The sequence below is a fragment of the Bombus affinis genome, chromosome 12 (genome assembly GCF_024516045.1).
Source record: "Bombus affinis isolate iyBomAffi1 chromosome 12, iyBomAffi1.2, whole genome shotgun sequence".
Taxonomy (NCBI): Eukaryota; Metazoa; Arthropoda; class Insecta; order Hymenoptera; family Apidae; genus Bombus; species Bombus affinis.
The window spans coordinates 810,580-835,817 of record NC_066355.1 but is presented as its reverse complement, the minus strand read 5'-3'; the positions used below and the strand labels follow the sequence as shown (position 1 = coordinate 835,817).

The following is a 25,238-nucleotide window of genomic DNA, read 5'->3' as shown; positions in this document are numbered from 1 at the left end:
ATTCAAATGTATGAGATTTCTCTGCGAAAACACATGTATATATACACACGTGTATGCATACCTGTGTGTGTGACCTACTCCGTGAATCTGAATAATTGGTAATCTAATAAAATATAAAAGAAATAAAATATACTACACTACATTAGCATTCTAATAAAAGTGAAAATTGTATACAAGATTGCTCTGCACTACACACATATATAGATATACACATGCGTACGCGTATCTTTGGGAAAAATTCATAATATATATATATATATATATATATATATATATATATATATATATGTATACGTTATTAAACCACTAAAACACAAAGAAATAAATATATAGAATTACATTTCTACGAACCTAGAGAATTATATATGAAATCCATATTATGGAATATTCAACCAATTAACGATCCGAGAAACAATGAGAATAACAATACACGCACACATATACATATGCATATATATATTTTACATAATGAAAAATTACATTGTGAAATATATATATATATATACACATATTATTATATCTAATAATCTAATCTAATAAACATAAAGAAATAAATATACAAAACCACCTTGTGAAAATTACATTACTGAACATTCAAATAAACCAACTGAAGATTTAATATAATAACATATAATAATATAATAATATATATATATATAGATATGTGAAATATCAGCATTGTATATAACCAAAAACAATACAAATGTCACACAACTCCTTTAACAACTTCGATTCTTCGTTCCTGCCGACAACACCTCACACGATGACTGCGTCTTCTAGGGCCACTTACGGATTCTTTACAATTCTTCTTCTTCTTGCACTGAAATATCATATGCAGTGAATAAAACACGAAAGAAGCAGGATGAACTAAATAAAAGAAATCATAACAAGATACACACCGAGACAATCCGCATGGGAACCTCTGACAAAGATACCTCCGTATCTATCATTAAACGCATAATAATCAAGATGCACAAACCTCATTTGGAAGTCGACACCACTCACAGCGTGCCAATGCAAGGAAGGAAAACGAATGAAATTGTATTTCGTGAAGACGTTTCACCACTTTCCATAGATCAGAAACTGGAGTTACACAACTAATAACCTAATAACAAAAAAGTAATATAAAATATACACGATTTAATATATAGCAAATATGGACATATAAATCTACAAGGAGCAAAATATATCTCATATTGTCAAATAAAACCAAATTGTCAAAAGATCATCAGGACACGACGCCAACGAAGGTGCCACTGTGCCTATTTGGATGGAAAACCGCCCCTTCAGCATCATCCTTCGCACATATTCACACACGCACGTCGATCATGTCATCTCGTACCATTCACATATCTTCCTCCTCTTGCGCTAAAACAAATTCACAAGTTTAAGGAAACAAACAACATGCGAAACGAGATAGAATACTAAAAACACATACTCACAGTTCGCACAGGCGCGGACGCTTTTGTGTCCATGACTCAACATAACCTGTAATCATCAAAATCCATGTTCTCTCATGGAAACTCTAAAAACCAGCAGCATTGCGATTCCCACCGGAACGAACTGTCACGTGACTGTCATCCCATTGAGTATGTCATTATAAAAAGCGTAGCGACACAAAATAAAGAGAGTAATTGTTAGCGGGTCAGTTGAATAAAGGAATAGCAGAGAGTAATTGTTAGCGTTCGGGAGAATTTAGCGAAAAATAAAGAAGAGTAGATTAATTGTTAACGTTCGGGAGAATTTAGCGAAAATAAGGAAATTGTTAGTGGTTCAGTTAGAATAAAGAAGAGTAATTGTGAAAAGAGAGTAACTGCCATTAGTTGGTTCAGTTAGAATATAGTCAGAGAAATTGTTAGCGTTCGGGAGAATTTAACGAAATTAAAGAAGAGTAATTCAGTTAGAATAAAGAAATAGGATAGAGCAATTGTGATTAGTTGGTTCAGGAGAATTTAGCGAAAATAAGGAGAGTAATTGTTAGTCGTTCAATTGAATTTGAGTGAGTCTGATATCAGTTCGTTCAGTTGATTTAATTAGAATTTAAGTTAGGATTAGAGAATAATTGTTCGTTCCAGTTCGAGTTTAAGAGTTACGAGATATAAATGTTATTAGTCAGTTCGAATTATAAAATAATTGTTAATAGTTAGTTAGAATTAAAACAATAGTTGGCTCAAGTTTTTGTGTTAGAATTTCGAATTGTTAAACACGTCCGGACACACTCTTGTTTACGCTGTTCAAGTTAAATAAAGATTAAAACAAAAATTATAGAAGTGTCAATCTTTGTAAAACCGGAATCACCCCAGCGGCCTGCTCGTTCATCAGCGGAGGCTAACGTCAGGTGAGTCAACTTTTAATTATTATTAATAATTAATAATTAAAATAATAAATAATATCAATAATTAGTATAATTCGTCATTAATTCCGCCAGTAATTACTATTTATAATATAATTGTTTATTCCAAACAATCCTCTCCCGTGCTAGTATTCCTGCGCATAGCAGGTCAGCCGAAACGTGGAGATTGTTGACCAGTGGCCTAAACTCCAATCAACGCTACTTAATCTAACAAGAAATATCTAATTGAAACAGTCCTTAGACTGTTTCTGGTGGCAGCGACTACTACATTGTTTAAAATTTTAAAATTTGGATAGCCAAACGTAACAATAGTATTACCACATAACGTATAACGTTATACAGTGTTACGTTATATCGTATAACGTTATATAGTGTTACCATATAACGTATAATTATCATACAATAAACGTGTATTTTTCTATACAAAAATTCCGGTCTCATATTTACATACCATATACTATTACGTAACAACGTATAACGCTGTATATTGATACGTTATAACGTATAACGCTATATAGTATTACGATATAACGTATAGCGATATATACTATTACGTAATAACGTATATCGTTATATAGTATTACCATATAACGTATAAAGATATATACTATTACGTAATAAGGTAAAACGTTATATAGTAATACCATGTAATGTATATCGTCATATACTATTACGTAATAGCGTATAACGTCGTATATTGTTACGTAATATCGTACAGCGTTAAATAGTGTTACGTTACGACGTATAACGTTATATAGTATTACCATATTACGTATAACGTTATATAGTGTTACGATATAGCGTATAGCGTTGTATATTGTTACGTTATAACGTATAACGTTATATAGTGTTACCATATAACGTATAATTATCGTACAATAAACTTGCATTTTTCTTTACAAAAATTCCGGTTTCATATTTACATACCTTTCACTCTTACGTATTAACGTATAACGCTGTATATTGTTACGTTATAACGTGTAACGTTATATAGTATTACCACATAACGTATAAAGTTATACAGTGTTACGTTATAACGTATAACGTTATATAGTGTTACCATACAACGTATAATTATCATACAATAAACGTGTATTTTTCTATACAAAAATTCCAGTTTCATATTTACATACCATATAGTATTACGTAACAACGTATAACGTTGTATATTGTTACGTTATAACGTATAACGTTATATAGTATTACGATATAACGTATAACGATATATACTATTACGTAATAACGTATATCGTTATATAGTATTACCATATAACGTATAACGATATATACTAGTACGTAATAAGGTGTAACGTTATATAGTAGTACCATGTAACGTATATCGTCATATACTATTACGTAATAACCTATAACGTCGTATATTGTTACGTTATAACGTATAACGTTATATAATATTACGATATAACGTATAACGTTATATAGTATTACGATATAACGTATAACGTTATATACTACTACGCAATAACGTATATCGTTATATAGTATTACCATATAACGTATAACGTTATATACTGTTACGTTCCAACGTATAAAGTTATATAGTGTTACGTTCTAACGTAAAACGTTATATAGTATTACCATATATCGTATAACGTTATATACCATTACGTAATAACGTATAACGTTGTAAATTCTTACCTTATATCGCATAACGATAAATAGTATAACCACATAACGTATAACGATATATAGTATAACAACATAACGTATAACGATATATATTATAACCATATCGTATGGCGATATATACTATTACGTAATAACGTATAACGTTATATAGTATTACCATATATCGTATAACGTTATATACCATTACGTAATAACGTATAACGTTGTATATTGTTACGTTATAACGTATAACGTTATATAGTATTACGATATAACGTATAACGATATATACTACTACGTAATAACGTATACCGCTGTATAGTATTACCATATAACGTATAACGATATATACTATTACGTAATAACGTATATCGTTATATAGTATTACCATATAACGTATAACGATAAATACTAATACGTAATAAGGTATAACGTTATATAGTAATACCATGTAACGCATATCGTCAAATACTATTACGTAATAACGTATAACGTCGTATATTGTTACGTAATAACGTATAGCGTTATATAGTGTTACGTTACGACATACAACGTTATATAGTATTACCATATTACGTATAACGTTATATAGTGTTACGATATTACGTATAACGTTGTATATTGTTACGTTATAACGTATAAGGTTATATAGTATTACGATATATCTTATAACGTTATATACCATTACGTAACAACGTATAACGTTGTATATTCTTACGTTATGTCGTATAACGATATATAGTATAACCACATAACGTATAACGATATATAGTATAAGCATATAACGTATGGCGATATATACTATTACGTAATAACGTATAACGTTATACAATGTTACGTTATAACGTATAACGTAATGTAGCATTATCATATGACGTATAACGTTATATAGTTTTACCATATAACGCATAATTATCGTACAATAATCATGCATTTTTCCATACAAAAATTCCGGTGTTTATTTACGTACCTTTTACTCTTACGTAATAACGTATAACGTTGTATATTCTTACGTTATAACGTATAACGTTATATAGTACTATCATATAACGTATAACGCTGTATATTGCTACGTTATAACGTATAACTTTATATAATATTACCACATAACGTATAACGTTATACAGTGTTACGTTATATCGTATAACGTTATATAGTGTTACCATATAACGTATAATTATCTTACAATAAACGTGTATTTCTCTATACAAAAATTCCGGTCTCATATTTACATACCATATACTATTACGTAACAACGTATAACGTTGTATATTGTTACGTTATAACGTATAACGCTATATAGTATTACGATATAACGTATAACGATATATACTATTACGTAATAACGTATATCGTTATATAGTATTACCATATATCGTATAACGTTATATACCATTACGTAATAACGTATAACGTCGTATATTCTTCCGTTATATCGTATAACGATCTATAGTACAACCACATAATGTACAACGATATACAGTATAAACACATAACGTATAGCGGTATATAGTATAACCATATAACGTATGGCGATATATACCATTACGAAATAACGTATAACGTTATGCAGTGTTACGTTATAACGTATAACGTTATATAGTGTTACCATATAACGTAAAGTTATCATACAGTAACCGTTTATTTTTCTATACAAAAATTCCGGTTTCATATTTACATACCATATACTATTACGTAACAACGTATAACGTCGTATATTCTTACGTTATAACGTATAACGTTATATGGTATTATCATATAACGTATAATGCTGTATATTGTTACGTTATAACGTACAACGTCATATAGTATTACCATATAACGTATAACGTTATACAGTGTTACGTTATAACGTATAACGTTATATAGTGTTACCATATAACGTATAATTATCATACAGTAACCGTGTATTTTTCTATATTAAAATTCCGGTTTCATATTTACATACCATATACTATTACGTAACAACGTATAACGTCGTATATTCTTACGTTATAACGTGTAACGTTATATGGTATTATCATATAACGTATAACGCTGTATATTGCTACGTTATAACGTATAACGTAATATAGCATTATCATATGACGTATAACGTTATATATTGTTACCATATAACACATAATTATCGTACAATAAACTTGCATTTTTCCGGTTTCATATATACATACCTTTTACTCTTACGTAATAACGTATAACGTTGTATATTCTTACGTTATAACGTATAACGTTATATGGTATTATCATATAACGTATAATGCTGTATATTGTTACGTTATAACGTATAACGTTATATAGTATTACCATATAACGTGTAACGTTATACAGTGTTACGTTATAACGTATAACGTTATATAGTGTTACCATATAACGTATAACATTATACAGTGTTACGTTATAACGTATAACGTTATATAGTGTTACCATATAACGTATAATAATCATACAATAAACGTGTATTTTTCTATACAAAAATTCCGGTTTCATATTTACATACCATATACTGTTACGTAACAACGTATAACGTTGTATATTGTTACGTTCTAACGTATAACGTTATACAGTGTTACGTTATAACCTATAACGTTATATAGTGGTACCATATAACGTATAGTTATCGTATAATAAACTTGCATTTTTCTTTACAAAAATTCCGCTTTCATATTTACATACATTTTACTCTTACGTAATAACTTATAACGTTGTATATTCTTACGTTATAACGTATAACGTTATATAGTATTACGATATAACTTATAACGGTGTATACTACTACGTAATAACGTACATCGTTATATAGTATTACCATATAACGTATAACGTTATACAGTGTTACGTTATAACCTATAACGTTATATAGTGGTACCATATAACGTATAGTTATCGTATAATAAACTTGCATTTTTCTTTACAAAAATTCCGCTTTCATATTTACATACATTTTACTCTTACGTAATAACTTATAACGTTGTATATTCTTACGTTATAACGTATAACGTTATATAGTATTATCATATAACGTATAACGCTGTATATTGTTACGTCATAACGTATAACGTTATATAGTATTACCACATAACGTATAGCGTTATACAGTGTTACGTTATGACGTATAACGTTATATAGTGTTACGATATGACGAATAATTATCATACAATAAATGTGCATTTTTCTATACAAAAATTCCGGTTTCATATTTACATACCTTTTACTTTTACGTAATAACGTATAACGTTGTATATTGATACGTTATAACGTATAACGTTATATAGTATTACGATATAACTTATAACGGTGTATACTACTACGTAATAACGTACATCGTTATATAGTATTACCATATAACGTATAACGTTATATAGTGATACCCTGTAACGTATAACGTTATATAGTGTTACCATATAACGTATAATTATCGTAAAATAAACGAGCATTTTTCTATACAAAAATTCCGGTTTCATATTTACATACCATATACTATTACGTAACAACGTATAACGTTGTATATTCTTACGTTGTGTCGTATAACGATATATAGTATAACCACATAACGTATAACGATATATAGTTTAAGCATATAACGTATGGCGATATATAATATTACGTAATAACGTATAACGTTATATAGTATTACCATATATCTTATAACGTTATATACCATTACGTAATAACGTATAACGTTATATAGTATTACCACATAACGTATAACGTTATACAGTGTTACGTTATATCGTATAACGTTATATAGTGTTACCATATAACGTATAATTATCATACAATAAACGTGTATTTTTCTATACAAAAATTCCGGTCTCATATTTACATACCATATACTATTACGTAACAACGTATAACGTTGTATATTGTTACGTTATAACGTATAACGCTATATAGTATTACGATATAACGTATAACGATATATACTATTAAGTAATAACGTATATCGTTATATAGTATTACCATATAACGTATAAAGATATATACTATTACGTAATAAGTTATAACGTTATATAGTAATACCATGTAACGTATATCGTCATAAACTATTACGTAATAACGTATAACGTCGTATATTGTTACGTAATATGGTACAGCGTTAAATAGTGTTACGTTACGACGTATAACGTTATATAGTTTTACCATATTACGTATAACGTTATATAGTGTTACGATATAGCGTATAGCGTTGTATATTGTTACGTTATAACGTATAAGGTTATATAGTATTACGATATATCTTATAACGTTATATACCATTACGTAACAACGTATAACGTTGTATATTCTTACGTTATGTCGTATAACGATATATAGTATAACCACATAACGTATAACGATATATAGTATAAGCATATAACGTATGGCGATATATACTATTACGTAATAACGTATAACGTTATACAATGTTACGTTATAACGTATAACGTAATGTAGCATTATCATATGACGTATAACGTTATATAGTTTTACCATATAACGCATAATTATCGTACAATAATCATGCATTTTTCCATACAAAAATTCCGGTGTTTATTTACGTACCTTTTACTCTTACGTAATAACGTATAACGTTGTATATTCTTACGTTATAACGTATAACGTTATATAGTACTATCATATAACGTATAACGCTGTATATTGCTACGTTATAACGTATAACTTTATATAATATTACCACATAACGTATAACGTTATACAGTGTTACGTTATATCGTATAACGTTATATAGTGTTACCATATAACGTATAATTATCTTACAATAAACGTGTATTTCTCTATACAAAAATTCCGGTCTCATATTTACATACCATATACTATTACGTAACAACGTATAACGTTGTATATTGTTACGTTATAACGTATAACGCTATATAGTATTACGATATAACGTATAACGATATATACTATTACGTAATAACGTATATCGTTATATAGTATTACCATATATCGTATAACGTTATATACCATTACGTAATAACGTATAACGTCGTATATTCTTCCGTTATATCGTATAACGATCTATAGTACAACCACATAATGTACAACGATATACAGTATAAACACATAACGTATAGCGGTATATAGTATAACCATATAACGTATGGCGATATATACCATTACGAAATAACGTATAACGTTATGCAGTGTTACGTTATAACGTATAACGTTATATAGTGTTACCATATAACGTAAAGTTATCATACAGTAACCGTTTATTTTTCTATACAAAAATTCCGGTTTCATATTTACATACCATATACTATTACGTAACAACGTATAACGTCGTATATTCTTACGTTATAACGTATAACGTTATATGGTATTATCATATAACGTATAATGCTGTATATTGTTACGTTATAACGTACAACGTCATATAGTATTACCATATAACGTATAACGTTATACAGTGTTACGTTATAACGTATAACGTTATATAGTGTTACCATATAACGTATAATTATCATACAGTAACCGTGTATTTTTCTATATTAAAATTCCGGTTTCATATTTACATACCATATACTATTACGTAACAACGTATAACGTCGTATATTCTTACGTTATAACGTGTAACGTTATATGGTATTATCATATAACGTATAACGCTGTATATTGCTACGTTATAACGTATAACGTAATATAGCATTATCATATGACGTATAACGTTATATATTGTTACCATATAACACATAATTATCGTACAATAAACTTGCATTTTTCCGGTTTCATATATACATACCTTTTACTCTTACGTAATAACGTATAACGTTGTATATTCTTACGTTATAACGTATAACGTTATATGGTATTATCATATAACGTATAATGCTGTATATTGTTACGTTATAACGTATAACGTTATATAGTATTACCATATAACGTGTAACGTTATACAGTGTTACGTTATAACGTATAACGTTATATAGTGTTACCATATAACGTATAACATTATACAGTGTTACGTTATAACGTATAACGTTATATAGTGTTACCATATAACGTATAATAATCATACAATAAACGTGTATTTTTCTATACAAAAATTCCGGTTTCATATTTACATACCATATACTGTTACGTAACAACGTATAACGTTGTATATTGTTACGTTCTAACGTATAACGTTATACAGTGTTACGTTATAACCAATAACGTTATATAGTGGTACCATATAACGTATAGTTATCGTATAATAAACTTGCATTTTTCTTTACAAAAATTCCGCTTTCATATTTACATACATTTTACTCTTACGTAATAACTTATAACGTTGTATATTCTTACGTTATAACGTATAACGTTATATAGTATTATCATATAACGTATAACGCTGTATATTGTTACGTCATAACGTATAACGTTATATAGTATTACTACATAACGTATAGCGTTATACAGTGTTACGTTATGACGTATAACGTTATATAGTGTTACGATATGACGAATAATTATCATACAATAAACGTGCATTTTTCTATACAAAAATTCCGGTTTCATATTTACATACCTTTTACTTTTACGTAATAACGTATAACGTTGTATATTGATACGTTATAACGTATAACGTTATATAGTATTACGATATAACTTATAACGGTGTATACTACTACGTAATAACGTATAACGTTATATAGTATTACCACATAACGTATAACGTTATACAGTGTTACGTTATATCGTATATCGTTATATAGTGTTACCATATAACGTATAATTATCATACAATAAACGTGTATTTTTCTATACAAAAATTCCGGTCTCATATTTACATACCATATACTATTACGTAACAACGTATAACGTTGTATATTCTTACGTTATGACGTATAACGTTACATAGTATTACGATATAACGTATAACGATATATACTATTACGTAATATCGTATAACGTTGTATACTCTTACGTTATATCGTATAACGATATATAGTATAACCACATAACGTATAACGATATATAGTATAACCATATAACGTATGGCGATATATACTATTACGTAATAACGTATAACGTTATACAATGTTACGTTATAACGTACAACCTTATATTCTGTTACATTATAACGTATAACGTTATATAATGTCACGTTATACCCTATAACGTTATGTATTGATACGTTATAATGTATAACGCTATATAGTATTACCATATAACGTATAACGATATATACTAATAGGATATAACGTATATCGTTATATAGTATTACCATATAACGTATAACGATATATACTATTACGTAATAACGTATATTGTTATATAGTATTACCATATAACGTATAACGTTATATACTATTACGTAATAAGGTATATCGTTATATAGTATTACCATATAACGTATAACGATATATACTATTACGTAATAACGTATATCGTTATATAGTATTACCATATAACGTATAACGATATATACTATTACGTAATAAGGTATAACGTTATATAGTAATACCATGTAACGTATATCGTCAGATACTATTATTTAATAACGTATAACGTCATATATTATTACGTAATAGCGTATAGCGTTATGTAGTATGACGTTACGACGTATATCGTTATATAGTATTACCGTATTACGCATAACGATATATACTATTACGTAATAAGGTATAACGTTATATAGTAATACCATGTAACGTATATCGTCAGATACTATTACTTAATAACGTATAACGTCATATATTATTACGTAATAGCGTATAGCGTTATGTAGTATGACGTTACGACGTATATCGTTATATAGTATTACCATATTACGTATAACGTTATATAGTGTTACGATATAACGTATAACATAGTATATTGTAACGTTATAACGTATAACGTTGTATAGTATTACCATATATCGTATAACGTTGTATACCATTACGTAATAATGTATAACGTTGTATAATATTACCATATAACGTATAACGTTATATAGTGTTACGTTATACCGTATAACGTTATGTATTGATACGTTATAATGTATAACGCTATATAGTATTACCATATAACGTATAACGATATATACTAATAGGATATAACGTATAACGTTATATAGTATTACGATATAACGAATAACGATATATACTATTACGTAATAACGTATATCGATATATAGTTTTACCATATAACGTTTAACGATATCTACTATTACGTAATAAGGTTTAACGTTATATAGTAATACCATGTATCGTATATCGTCATATACTATTACGTAATAACGTATAACGTCGTATATCGTTACGTAATACCATATAACCTTATATAGTGTTACGTTACGACGTATAACGTTATATAGTATTACCATATAACGTATAACGTTATATAGTGTTACATTGTAACGTATAACGTTATATGGTGTTACCATATGACGAATAATGATCATACAATAAACGTGCATTTTTCTATACAAAAATTCCGGTTTCATATTTACATACCATTTACTATTACGTAACAACGTATAATGTTGTATATTGTTACGTTATAACGTATAACGTTATATAGTATTACGATATAACGTATAACGATATATACTATTACGTAATATCGTATAACGTTGTATACTCTTACGTTATATCGTATAACGATATATAGTATAACCACATAACGTATAACGATATATAGTATAACCATATAACGTATGGCGATATATACTATTACGTAATAACGTATAACGTTATACAATGTTACGTTATAACGTACAACGTTATATACTGTTACATTATAACGTATAACGTTATATAATGTCACGTTATACCGTATAACGTTATGTATTGTTACGTTATAATGTATAATGTTATATAGTATTACCATATAACGTATAACGTTATATAGTATTATCATATAACGTATAACGATATATACTATTACGTGATAACGTATAACGTTGTATATTGTTACGATATAACGTATAACGTTATACAGTATTATCATATAACGTATAACGTCATATAGTATTACCATATAACGTGTAACGTTATATAGTGTGACCATAAAACGTATAATTATCGTAGAATAAACGTGCATTTTTCTATAGAAAAATTCCGGTTTCATATTTACATACCATTTACTCTTACGTAATAACGTATAACGTTGTATATTGTTACGTTACAACGTATAAGGTTATACAGTGTTACGTCATGACGCATAACGTTATATAGTGAGACCATATAACGTATAATTATCGTACAATAAACGTGCATTTTTCTATACAAAAATTCCGGTTTCATATTTACATATCATTTACTATTACGTAACAACGTATAACGTTGTATATTGTTACGCTATAACGTATAACGTTATATAGTATTACCACATGGCGTATAACGTTATATACTATTACGTGATAACGTTAGCGATGTATATTCTTACGTCATAACGTTTAACGTTACAGAGTATTACCATATATCGTATAACGATATACAGTATAACCATATAACGTATGGCGATATATTCTATTACGTAATAACGTATAACGTTATACAATTATACGTTATAACGTACAACGTTATATACTGTTACATTATAACGTATAACGTTATACAACGTGACGTTATACCGTATAACGTTATGTATTGTTACGTTATAATGTATAACGTTATATAGTATTACCATATAACGTATAGCGATATATACTAATAGGATATAACGTATAACGTTATATAGTATTACCATATAACGTATAAGGTTATATAGTGTTACGTTATAACGTATAACGATATACAGTATTACCATATAACGTATAACGTTATATAGTGTTACATTATAACGTATAACGTTATATGGTGTTACCATATGACGAATAATTAGCATACAATGAACGTGTATTTTTCTATACAAAAATTCCGGTTTCATATTTACATACCTTTTACTATTACGTAATAACGTATAACCATGTATATTCTTACGTTATAACGTATAACGTTATATAGTGTTACGTTATAACGTATAATGTTATATAGTCTTACCATATAACGTTTATCGATATAAACTATTACGTTATAACGTATAACGTTATATAGTATTACGATATAACGAATAACGATATATACTATTACGTAGTAACGTATATCGTTATATAGTATTACGATATAACATATAACGATATATACTACTACGTAATAATGTATATCGTTATATAGTATTACTTTCTAACGTATAACTTTATATAGTCTTACGTTATAACGCACAGCGTTATATGGTGTTACCATATAACGTGTAATTATTATACAACAAACGTGCAATTTTCTATACAAAAATTCCGGTTTCATATTTACATACCTTTTACTCTTACGTAATAACGTATAACGTTGTATATTGTTACGTTATAACGTATAACGTTATATAGTACTACCACATGGCATATAACGTTATATACTATTACGTAATAACGTTAGCGATGTATATTCTTACGTTATAACGTATAACGTTATACAGTATTACCATATATCGTATAACGTTATATAGCATTACGTAATAACGTATAACGTTGTATATTCTTACGTTACGTCGTATAACGATATATAGTATAACCACATAACGTATAACGATATACAGTATAACCATATAACGTATGGCGATATATACTATTACGTAATAACGTATAACGTTATACAATAATACGTTATAACGTACAACGTTATATACTGTTACATTATAACGTATAACGTTATATAACGTGACGTTATACCGTATAACGTTATGTATTGTTACGTTATAATGTATAACGTTATATAGTAGTACCATATAACGTATAACGTTATATAGTGTTACGTTATAACGTATAGCGATATATAGTATCACCATATAACGTATAACGTTATATAGTGTTACGTTATAACGTACTACGTAGTATAGCATTACCATATAACGTATAACGTTATATAGTGTTACGTTATAACGTATAACGATATATAGTATTACCATATAACGTATAACGTTATATAGTGTTACGTTATAACGTATAACGTAATATAGCATTATCATATAACGTATAGCGTTATATAGTGTTACGTTATAACGTATAACCATATATACTATTACGCAATAACGTATATCGTTATATAGTGTTACCATATAACGTATAACGTTATATAGTGTTACGATATAACGTATAACGATATATACTATTACGTAATAACGTATAACGTTATATAGTATTACGATATAACGAATAACGATATATACTATTACGTAATAACGTATACCGTTATATAGTATTACGATATAACGAATAACGATATATACCATTACGTAATAACGTATATCGTTATATACTATTACGTAATAACGTATAACGGTATGTACTATTAAGTAATAACGTATAACGTTATATGGTGTTACCATATAACGTATAAGTATCGTGCAATAAACGTGCATTTTTCTATACAAAAATTCCGGTTTCATATTTACATACCATTTACTATTACGTAATAACTTATTGTTACGTTATGTTGCATATTGTTACGTTATAACGTATAACGTTATATAGTGTTACGATACAACGTCTAACGTTATTTATTGTTACGTTATAATGTATAACGTTATATAGTATTACCATATGACGTATAGCGATATATACTAATAGTTTATAACGTATAACGTTATATAGTATTACCATATAACGTATAACGTTATATAGTGTCACGTTATAACGTATAACGATATATAGTATTACCATATAACGTATAACGTTATATAGTGTTACGTTATAACGTATAATGTAATATAGCATTATCATATAACGTTTAACGTTATATAGTGTTACATTATAACGTATAACGTTATATGGTGTTACCATATGACGAATAATTAGCATGCAATGAACGTGTATTTTTCTATACAAAAATTCCGGTTTCATATTTACATAGCTTTTACTATTACGAAATAACGTATAACGATGTATATTGTTACATTATAACGTATAACGTTATATAGTGTTAGGTTATAACGTATAACGATATATACTATTACGTAATAACGTATATCGTTATATAGTGTTACCATATAACGTATAACGTTATATAGTGTTACGATATAACGTATAACGATATATACTATTACGTAATAACGTATAACGTTATATAGTATTACGATATAGCGAATAACGATATATACCATTACGTAATAACGTATATCGTTATATACTATTACGTAATAACGTATAACGATATATACTATTACGTAATAACGTATAACGTTATATGGTGTTACCATATAACGTATAATTATCGTGCAATAAACGTGCATTTTTCTATACAAAAATTCCCGTTTCATATTTACATACGACTTACCCATATCAAACGAGGTAACAATAGCAACATTTGCCGACGACACAGCACTATTAGCTACCCACGCAGACCCGGCAATTGCCTCATCCACTCTCCAGCGAAGTCTCGACTCCATGGAAAAGTTTTTTTTTTTTTTTATTTATTAGAATATTTACAATCAATTCTCGTTGAGAATTTTCAGTAACTTAATTTGGCGTGATACAATGACATGGATTATAATTGCTTTATATTGTTGATTCTAGTAGGACTAGGGGTTTAATCTAGTGGGTATTTTCTTTTTAGTCTGCGGATCTGGTCCGTGGTGTCCAGTAGCTGGGTGACTAGTGGGTTGTGGTGGTTGTTGACTCTTGTGCTATATCTGCTTCTGGACTTGTGTATTTCATCTTTGACTGTAGGTATCTTGAGGTCTCGGTGGATTGTTTCGTTGGTAACATACCAGGGTGCATTTAATAGGGATCTTAGCGTTTTCGATTGGAAGCGTTGGAGTATTTCAATGTTGGAGTTACTTGCTGTTCCCCATAGTTGGATTCCGTAGGTCCAGACAGGTTTTATTACGGCCTTGTAGAGGGTTACTTTGTTCTGTATGTTTAGTTTGGAGCGTCGGCCCGTGAGCCAATAGAATTTTCTTAGTTTTTCCTTTAGTTGCTTTGTTTTTTCGGAGATATGTTTTTCCCAAGTTAGCCTCCTGTCCAGGGTCATGCCCAGGTATCTTACGGGTCCTTGCTTGGGATTATTGTGTTGTTAATGGTGACCTGGGGGCAGGTTTGTTTTCGGAGCGTGAAGGTTACATGGGAGGATTTTTTTTCGTTTATTTTAAAACCCCATTTTTGGAACCACTTTTCCATGGAGTCGAGACTTCGCTGGAGAGTGGATGAGGCAATTGCCGGGTCTGCGTGGGTAGCTAATAGTGCTGTGTCGTCGGCAAATGTTGCTATTGTTACCTCGTTTGATATGGGTAAGTCGGCAGTGTAGATGGAGAATAGTAGGGGTCCGAGGACACTACCTTGCGGTATGCCGGATTCTATTGGGAATGTTGCGGAAGTGGCGCCTTCAACCTAAACAGAATGATGGTTAAGAATGTTAGAACAGAGTGTCGAGAGCTGATTTTCGAAAGGTTTATGTACTATGGATTTGGCTCTCATGGAGGGGTTGTCGCCGGGGGTGTCGCCGGGGCACAGGTCAGAGGTGGCCATGCTGTTACTGTCTTCTGACCCTGGGACATTGTCTGCGTTGTTATTTTGATGGCCTGCAAGATGTTCCTTGGACTGATCACTCTTCGTGTAAGGAGGTTTACTCGCGTGCAGGAGTAGTTTAACTGAATTTCAATTGTCAATTATTCAAAAACAAAGCCGAAAACGGAACTTTCTTCTTCTTGATTTTCGTCTTATTTCGGCGTCGAGAATCACCCCTTAAATTATAAAAAATCTGTAACCGATCACCCTTATAACGGCAATCGTTTAAACTTAATTGTTTGTGAAGTTTTGTCAGCTTTTTGCTATCGTTAATCATTAATACAAATCTTTGTAGGAGATTGAATCTTTTCTTACAAACATCCAAATAATAATAAGTAGAAAAAATGAGTTGTGCTTAAAAATAAGCGAGGTATTATGTACATACATATCTATCGTGCATTTATTGTATCGTGTGAACACAGAGGGAGGGATATTTGTAAAGAACTCTTCGAAGACTACCTGCATGTGCCACGCAAAAAAAAAAAAAAAACTTTTAAAAATTGTAGGTGATGAGAAACGTTTTTCACATACACAATATAGGCTATAAAAAGCACAACAAGTTTCAATTAAACTTCCTTACTATATCTTATATAGATTCTCCAATATTTACGATGGTACGAAAAGTCAAGATTTCTTTGACATGTGGGTGATCTTATCCTTAGAACCGTTTTTCATCAGAAAAGAGGGCTGTTTTCGGACGATCAAAAATTATTAACTTTTCCATGTGGAATGTTATAGTTTCCGATGCGTAGAATCCGAAAATGCAAGTTTCAAATTGTAGGATTCACTGTTTGCAGAGAGATACTTGCATAGAACGGTCGATTATAGCGTGTAATTTCTAAGTAAGCGAGTTTGGTTTTGGTTTGGGTTAGTATCTATTTTCCCCAGAAACCTTTTCGGGATATACAGGGTGTTTTATAATAAATGAGCAATATTTAAAAGATGAATTCAGTATCCAAAAACAATAAAAACTACTTATTTCAATATATATTTTGTTTTATCTCGTTTACGAGATGTAGCGAATTCTGTGTTCTACCATCTCGTCTTTGACTATTTTTATAAAAGATGCTGAAAATGAATTAGATTTTTTCTTGTGGAATTACTTGAAATCTACTGTATACAAGACACCTACCGATTATCGGAATACTTCGTCAGAAAATTGAATAAGTATTTTAACAAGTTCAGGAAATACGAGAAAATATTGAAAGAGTCATTACATCGATAGCAGGATGTCTCCATGTATGTTTCTCGAGAGAAAGTTGTTAACGGAAGATACGAAGAACGTGATGAAAACCAACTTTCCCGTGTTAATCCGTAGTAAACAATAAATGTAAAAGGTAACCTGAAACGAAAGATACTTGTTTGCTCTGAAGGAGCTTAACTGTGAAAATGCCAAGACCCACGGTGGATCCTTAAGACTATGGAGGTACGCGCCAAGGATGTGCAGACATCTGGCTGCCATATTTCCCGCGGTGTGTGGCCTGGTCGCTGATGCCGACTGACTTTACACACTCAACAACAAAGAACTTTCCAATGGTTTCGCCGGTACATAGTACACCACCGTTGATAGACTGATACGAGAGACCGACGAAACGTAAGTGCCGACAGGCCTAATGAGTCATCGATACCCCTACAGTCTTTCCGCCAAATACTCTGAAGAAGGCGTACGTGACCACGGTCGTGGACGTTTAACGAAGGCATGCGGATATTGGGGATATTGAGAGGTGACAAAAAGAAACGAAAAGAATTCTCTTAATAGAGATCAGTCGTGAAAGAGAAGCGTGTTTTGTTTTCGACAAAACCTAGTATTTGAAAACGGAGGCAGGTAAACTTTTAGACATCTGGATTCAAATACGTTCATCTCCACGCACATTCTTATGTACTTTTAAATAGTCTATTGCATATTAATGTTGAATGACAAAACTACTTGTTTCAGCCAACGCTCATACCGCGTTGAGAGCACTCGTTCTCGTCCGATCACGAAAGTTAAGCAGCGCTGGGCACGGATAGTACTTGGATGGGTGACCGCCTGGGAACTCCGTGTGGTGTTGGCTTTCCTTTTTCTCTTTTTTTTTTTATTTACTCAATCTACTCTACTTTCTTTAACAATCAACTTTTAATAATCTATAACCTAAGCATCGAGAAAAAAAAATGTTTTGGTATTACACGACTATTACGCCACATATTATATACCATTCTCATTATTGCACACACTTATGTTTCTTCTCTAAGTATTCTATTTTTTCTTCTTTCTTCTTTTTTTCCGCATGAAAGGCAAATAGAAAAACTATTTATTTCAGCCAACGATTATACCGCTCTATACGCAATCGTTTCGCTGAACGCAGGTGGTGCTCAACGCAGTGAATCGAAACCTCCCATAAACAGAGTTAACCTAGAGAAAAGTACTATTGCAAAAATCGACCAAGAACTTTCTTAGCAACACAAGGCTGCCAAAATACGCGGGAACTTAACCCCCCGTCGAACCTGGTGAAACAGGAACAAAAGGGCAGAAAACATCCAAGGAAGTAAAAGCAAAGAAGAGAGCACAACAGGAGACGCGAATAAAAAGAAACGAAATCATGAATTCGGCAGAAAGCTCCCTATTATCAGCAATGTCAACGAATAATAGATTCTACGTATTACAATCACAAGAATCCAGCATATCTCAGACACAGTAAGAAACAATAAATAAAAACAATAAAAACAAATAAAATAAAATAAAAACAATAAAAGAATCTACAAAACCAAACTCTACTTTAGAACTGATAAGGAAAAAGAACAAAAACCTAGAAATTAAACCAAGTGGACATATGACCTCTCAGGACGGGAAATCACAAATTTGAAAGAGAATAGAGAATGGACCCAGAGGTATACCATCAACGAAACCCTCAACGTCCCAGGTGCAGCCCAGCGAAATGGACAACACAGGGAGGCCCATATCTCCAGCAATCTGGATATGGAAAAACCAGACATATCCCAGCAGACAGGCCACCAGCTTCTCCAAGAAAGAATCCACTGACATCATAGCCCCCATGTCTCAAATGGAGACAAACCGCCCCCAATATATACATCACCCACAACAAACGAAAATCCGAGAAACGCAGTAAAACTCGTTGAAGAGACTCTAAATACAAAGTCATTCCACATTAACGGAGTATTCTAGTCTAGAGGCATTAATTTCGGGCAGTTTTTGAAGCTCTGTACAAACAAAACAAAAAATATTTTTACTATCAATTTTTTTTATCATTTGTTTATTGATATTTTAAGATTACATAAAAAATTAACTGTTTAGACGTAAATTAATTGAGCTCGGCGCATTAGAAAGAGAACGCGGCAAAAGATTTCAATTAAGAGAAAAAGCAAATGAAAGGGATTTCATTCCCCACAAAAATTGTGTAAAATACTTAGGCGTAAATATACACGACAAACTAAACTTCAAACAGCATATCGAAATTTAACTTACCAAAGCAAGCAAAGCGTTCTGGGAAGCAAAAAGATTATTCTGAGGCGGTATGTGTCGTGATTGCGCGCGCAAGAAATACTCCTGGTTTTCAACAATAACGTTTATATTGACTTTTGACAACTGACGACAAATAACAATTAACAACAAACAACGATTGACAACAGTTAACGATTAACAACGCTTGATGAACAAAGAATGCTTAACGCTGGTTATCGGAAGTCAGTCGACTACTCGTCACTCTACGTTTGCTTCGCGTAATCCTTCGCGCTTCGCAGCTCGGGGCAGACTGAATCTCTTTTATTCAAAAGCCACGCCGATTCTTTTCTTTGTTGGCCATCGATATCGCGCGTTTGTTAGAAGTCCGCGACGGTTGCCGCGTATGCGTTCTCCCGAAGATTCGGCGAAAGAGCCGTAGGGATGATATCGATGGCACATAAGGCTTGTCGGCATAGCGCTTTAAAGATAAAGCGCTTTGTGCCGCGAAGCCGTTGGAAATTTCCGTGGTCGAGTGCCGCCACAATTTTATTCCAAACATCTGAACAACAGAGTAAAAGTCCTCTGTTACCAAGCACTAGTTAGACCGATCATAACCTACGGCTGTTCAATATACATATCGAAGATGAAAGGACACCGGAGCCTTCCCTTTGGAACTTTGGGAAAATCCCTTAACACTGTAATAATCTAGATTCTACCATAGCCGTAATTAAGCAATTGTCGTCATTCAATTTGATTGTATTTGTTCGAGATTTGTGATAATGAGCTTGGGCTCCAGGCGACAACCAGTCGCCGAACGTAGCCGCCCGCGGTCAAGGGATGAACGTTTTGCCTAACAAAGGTATCGAGTAACAGTATAGTTCTCCTTAAAAAGAGATAGTTGTAGTGGCACTCAACAATAAACATTCCAACGGTTTCTGTCCCGTGGCTCGTCACACGCCTATTCTTCGGGTAAGATGATTACCAGATGTCGACGCACCTCCACAGTACATGTTCAGCTAGCACGAGGACCCGTTATAAATCTGAAGATTTAGTTAACTAAAGTCCTTCAAACAGACAAACATTCTTTGTCCCAACTACTTTGCTACTACTATTTCCCTCACGAATGACGCTTCCCGCTAGCAACTTTCCCTCAACGGCAGCTAGCATCCTTATCTAACCACCAACATTGGAATTGACTAATTAACAGCAACGTCCATTTCCCTCACTTTCCGAACGAAGGCTTTTCTCCACGAATCCCCAACGGTCAAGGAAGCAATCAGCAGCAACGCGGAAAGGTACAAGGCAAGAATAGCAACACACGCAAACCGGCTAGCAGCGGAAACGTTCAACAAAACCATAAACATGGAAAGAAGGCTAAAAAGGAAGCACCCAGCAGACCTCACAAGGTATATGACCTTGCAAACGTGAGGATGGTACCCCGCTGGGGGTAGCCGCCGACCTGTTAATATAACTGTTAAAAAATTCTACCAAATGTCCAAATTGGACAAATTATGAATACAAATAATACAAAAAAAATAAAGAAAAATAAAAAAAAAAAAAGGAAAACTTATGTTTCCTTAAGTATTTTATTTTTTGGGGCATCAAAGACAAATAAGAAAACTAGTTGTTTCAGCCAACGCTCATACCGCGTTGAGAGCACTCGTTCTCGTCCGATCACGAAAGTTAAGCAGCGCTGGGCACGGATAGTACTTGGATGGGTGACCGCCTGGGAACTCCGTGTGGTGTTGGCTTTTCTTTTTCTATTTTTTTTTATTTTTATTTACGCAATCTACTTTACTTTCTTTAACAATCAACTTTTAATAATCTATAACCTAAGCATCGAGAAAAAAAAATGTTTTGGTATTACACGACTATTACGCCACATATTATATACCATTCTCATTATTGCACACACTTGTTTCTTCTCGAAGTATTCTATTTTTTTGGGGGCATCAAAGACAAATAAGAAAACTAGTTGTTTCAGCCAACGCTCGTACCGCGCTGAGTGCACTCGTTCTCGTCGTTGACCGTGAACCTTCGAACGGGACGGACCTCTCAGCCCAAAAGGGATACCAGGCGTAGGTTCGGATAGTGAGCGTATCTATACAATATCTATACAGTATTTATACAGTTATTGAGTGATAGGGGAAAAAAAGTGGTAAAAATGAAAAATAGTGCTCGTTTTATCCTCATTATAAATAAAATAAAAATAAATAACAAAAATAGGAGACAACGGAGGAGCGACCATAATGCCCTAGGTATTTCAGACAAACAAGAATACATCCGACATCCTAACACTTGAAATACAGACCGAAACTACCAGCTTCAGGTTTTATAAAAAGACAGACTGGAAAAGGTTTCAAAACTTGCACGAACAAAACTGCGACCTAAAGATCTACAACAACGTCAACCTAACAAACAGACAAATCGACTCATTCATAGACGAAATAGAAAAACATATAGAAATCGCTCTTTAAGAACCCGTATCAAACTTAAAACAAAAAAATTCTTGCGAGTCCTACATGTTGAGAAACGTTAAGTTGGTATGATCGCCAGTTCCTACAAGCTAAGTTGGTACGACTCCTAACGACGCTCTTTTGTCTTAGAAGTTGACCACGTGTTAATTACCTAAGTGTATTCGCGGTGTCAGACGTTTCGTACGAGGTGGTGAAATATAGAAAGTAAAATTCAATCTGTGTGAATCTATTAAATATCATCCCGAAACCTATAGTATTTAATAATACTACATGAACAATAAAATAAAAAAAAAAAGAAAAAAGAAAAAAAAACTACAACGAGACAAAAGCTATATACTAAATAACCAAATTAAACATTCTACAATACAACTGTCCTTACGACAAATGAGAAGACTTAATTAATTCCTAAAGTATCATCTGCTATACAAAATAAAATCGCAACTGAAACAAGAATTCGCAAACTCTATAAATCAATACTGGACAAACAAAATAAAAGATATCTCCAAAAACGACTCTGCCAGCATGTTCCCGCATATAAATCAAAATTTTCAGACCAAAAGAACAAAACTCCATACCACCCCGCCCCCAGAAACTGCCCCCAGAAAAAGTCTCCCTCATTCAAGAAGCAGGCATCGAGATACACAACACCAACAAAGACACAGGGGGCAACTTCATAATATCAAAAACAACGGAAAAACTAGACATTATCGGCACCCACTTTGCCAAAACTCACACACAAAACGAACACATGGACCGAGAACAATTAAACAGAATTATCATCGCCGAAACAAACAAACTAAAAAATAAAATAGAACAAGACATAGCGCTAAACAAAACAGTCTGCACATTCTCAAACGAAAACACATCGGACGACCCCAAACAGCCCGACCCAGAAATAAACTACTTTACGAATTTCAATCAACTAAGTACAATCTTCTCCACGCTAAACAACAAAAAATCCGCCAGCTTCGATGGCATCCCAAACATCTCGCTCAAACGCTTACCAAACAAAATAAAATGGTACTACACAGTACTGTTTAACAACGCGCTAAACAACACGTACTTCCCCAAAAAATGGAAAAAAGCCAAACTCATAGCCATTACAAAAAAAAAAAAAAAAAAAAAAAAAAAAAAAAAAAAAAAAAATAAAGACGGTTCATCACCTGCAAACCTACGACCCATAAGCCTCCTACCCAACATAAGCAAAGTATTCGAAATAGACATAAACAACCCTCCAGCCTCCTCGCAGCCCTCTTCGCAAAAAATTAACGTAATCCCAGAAAATCAGTTTGGCTTCCGGCACAAACACTTCACAATCTACGCAATAAATAAATTTACGTCGGACATCTGCTGGGCACTTAACGCAAATCAACGAGTAGCCGCCTGCCTGCCTAATAGATCTCGAAAAAGCCTTCGACACAGTCTGGATCCCAGGGCTCATTTATAAAATGATTAAAAAGAACTTCCCTGAATACCTAATTAAAATAGTCTGGGGCATGATAACAAACAAAACTTTTATAATGACCGACGGCTCGTACACATCAAGCAAAGAATTCTCCATAGAGAGCGGCCTGCAACAAGGAACAGTTAATTCTCCGCTACTTTTCAATATTTACAACAGCGATTTATTAAATCTCTTTAATCTCAATACATCCACCCATAAACGCTCCATAACCTTCGCAGATGACCTAATCATATACGTAACAGGCCGCAAAACCAAAACAATAAGAACAGAACTCGAAGAACTTTTTGACAACATTAGCGATTACTACTACACATGGAAACTAAAAAATCAATGAAAGTAAATGCGAAGCCATACTGTTTAGGCCCAAGACA

General features: G+C 31.8%; 1 long non-coding RNA gene and 2 other non-coding genes across 3 annotated transcripts; 2 read left to right on the top strand and 1 right to left on the bottom strand.

The window, feature by feature from the left end:
- Window positions 1-441: 441 nt before the first annotated feature.
- On the bottom strand, window positions 442-1,581 carry LOC126922440 (uncharacterized). The gene is made up of 2 exons (XR_007712758.1): window positions 1,443-1,581; window positions 442-1,368 (listed from the first exon to the last, which is right to left on the bottom strand). It is a non-coding gene; the product is annotated as an uncharacterized LOC126922440 (long non-coding RNA).
- Window positions 1,582-19,421: 17,840 nt separating this feature from the next.
- Window positions 19,422-19,540, top strand: LOC126922885 (5S ribosomal RNA). Its single transcript, XR_007712987.1, has one exon. It is a non-coding gene; the product is annotated as a 5S ribosomal RNA (ribosomal RNA).
- Window positions 19,541-22,557: 3,017 nt separating this feature from the next.
- Window positions 22,558-22,676, top strand: LOC126922884 (5S ribosomal RNA). The gene has a single exon (XR_007712986.1). It is a non-coding gene; the product is annotated as a 5S ribosomal RNA (ribosomal RNA).
- The last annotated feature ends 2,562 nt before the right edge of the window (window positions 22,677-25,238 follow it).